The 2,500-nt window shown below is 57.3% G+C and overlaps 1 protein-coding gene across 1 annotated transcript in view; it reads left to right on the top strand.

The window, feature by feature from the left end:
• The window catches only part of kcnd2 (potassium voltage-gated channel, Shal-related subfamily, member 2), a 35,124-nt gene that overhangs the window by 21,733 nt on the left and 10,891 nt on the right, over nt 1-2,500 (top strand).

Genomic DNA, 2,500 nt, shown 5'->3' with positions numbered 1-2,500 from the left:
ATGGTGGAGCACCACACCGGGCCTGCTGGTAGCTGTATGGTGGAGCACCACACCGGGCCTGCTGGGCCGTATGGTGGAGCACCACACCGGGCCTGCTGGTAGCTGTATGGTGGAGCACCACACCGGGCCTGCTGGTAGCTGTATGGTGGAGCACCACACCGGGCCTGCTGGTAGCTGTATGGTGGAGCACCACACCGGGCCTGCTGGTAGCTGTATGGTGGAGCACCACACCGGGCCTGCTGGTAGCTGTATGGTGGAGCACCACACCGGGCCTGCTGGGCCGTATGGTGGAGCACCACACCAGGCCTGCTGGTAGCTGTATGGTGGAGCACCACACCGGGCCTGCTGGGCCGTATGGTGGAGCACCACACCGGGCCTGCTGGTAGCTGTATGGTGGAGCACCACACCGGGCCTGCTGGTAGCTGTATGGTGGAGCACCACACCGGGCCTGCTGGTAGCTGTATGGTGGAGCACCACACCGGGCCTGCTGGGCCGCTGTATGGTGGAGCACCACACCAGGCCTGCTGGTAGCTGTATGGTGGAGCACCACACCAGGCCTGCTGGTAGCTGTATGGTGTAGCACCACACCGGGCCTGCTGGTAGCTGTATGGTGGAGCACCACACGGGCCTGCTGGTAGCTGTATGGTGGAGCATCACACACGGGCCTGCTGGTAGCTGTATGGTGGAGCACCACACCGGGCCTGCTGGTAGCTGTATGGTGGAGCACCACACCGGGCCTGCTGGTAGCTGTATGGTGGAGCACCACACCGGGCCTGCTGGTAGCTGTATGGTGGAGCACCACACCAGGCCTGCTGGTAGCTGTATGGTGGAGCACCACACCGGGCCTGCTGGTAGCTGTATGGTGGAGCACCACACCGGGCCTGCTGGTAGCTGTATGGTGGAGCACCACACCAGGCCTGCTGGTAGCTGTATGGTGGAGCACCACACCGGGCCTGCTGGTAGCTGTATGGTGGAGCATCACACCGGGCCTGCTGGTAGCTGTATGGTGGAGCACCACACCGGGCCTGCTGGTAGCTGTATGGTGGAGCACCACACCGGGCCTGCTGGTAGCTGTATGGTGGAGCACCACACCAGGCCTGCTGGTAGCTGTATGGTGGAGCACCACACCGGGCCTGCTGGTAGCTGTATGGTGGAGCATCACACCGGGCCTGCTGGTAGCTGTATGGTGGAGCACCACACAGGGCCTGCTGGTAGCTGTATGGTGGAGCACCACACCAGGCCTGCTGGTAGCTGTATGGTGGAGCACCACACCGGGCCTGCTGGTAGCTGTATGGTGGAGCACCACACCGGGCCTGCTGGTAGCTGTATGGTGGAGCACCACACCGGGCCTGCTGGTAGCTGTATGGTGGAGCACCACACAGGGCCTGCTGGTAGCTGTATGGTGGAGCACCACACCAGGCCTGCTGGTAGCTGTATGGTGGAGCACCACACCGGGCCTGCTGGTAGCTGTATGGTGGAGCACCACACCGGGCCTGCTGGGCCGTATGGTGGAGCTTGAGGATGAAACAGGAAACAGGAGAATGACCTTTGAGCAAGTCTGGAGGAAAGTCGGAGGTATGGAACCATTTTAAACAAGTCGTGGGCAGTGACAACATATGTTGGCGTTGTCGAGTGCGTTAAGCGCGGCGCGCTGCTCGCCTATAACGGCAAAACCACGGAGACGATGACCAGACACATGCAGCAGGCTCGCCGTGGAAGAACAGCTGATGGTCAGCCTTCAGCATCCTCTTCTGGTACGTCTCCAGGCATAGCCCTCCTCACCAGATCTCTGGCTGCTGTTGGTCCTGGTGGTGAGATTTAGGAATCAGAAGATCTCTGGCTCCCCGGTGGACCCAGACGGGACTGCAGCCTCCTCTCAGGAACGCTGAGTCAGATTTCTTTCTGCTGACGCGCTGAGACACTAACGGGTGTTTTTAGGCTGAGCTTCAAGTTGGTGTCAGCGGCGGCAAACTGAACCCCTCATGACCCCTTAATACAGAAGAGTCTCTCCGAAGACTAGAGACTAGAGACAGGACATGGAGAGAAATAACACTGTCTCTCTTTCTGTCTCTCTCTCTGTCTCTCTCTCTCTGTCTTATTTATATTTATATATATATATATATATATATATATATATATATATATATATATATATATATATATATATATATATATGACATGGTCCCCTAAGAACATCATGGGAAAGCCTGTCGGCTCTGTGTGTTGGTTGGTGTCTGTGTGTCTCTGTGTGTGTGTGTGTGTGTGTGTGTGTGTGTGTGTGTGTGTGTGTGTGTGTGTGTGTGTGTGTGTGTGTGTGTGTGTGTGTGTGTGTGTGTGTGTGTGTGTGTCTGTGTGTGTGTGTGTGTGTGTGTGTGTGTGTGTGTGTGTGTGTGTGTGTGTGTGTGTGTGTGTGTGTGTGTGTGTGTGTGTGTGTGTGTGTGTGTGTGTGTGTGTGTCTCTGTGTGTGTGTGTGTGTGTGTGTGTGTGTGTGTGTGTGTGT

This window comes from Perca flavescens, chromosome 23 (genome assembly GCF_004354835.1).
Source record: "Perca flavescens isolate YP-PL-M2 chromosome 23, PFLA_1.0, whole genome shotgun sequence".
In the NCBI taxonomy this organism is placed as follows: domain Eukaryota; kingdom Metazoa; phylum Chordata; class Actinopteri; order Perciformes; family Percidae; genus Perca; species Perca flavescens.
Note: the sequence above shows the minus strand (reverse complement) of the source record. Positions and strands in the feature narration are given on the sequence as shown.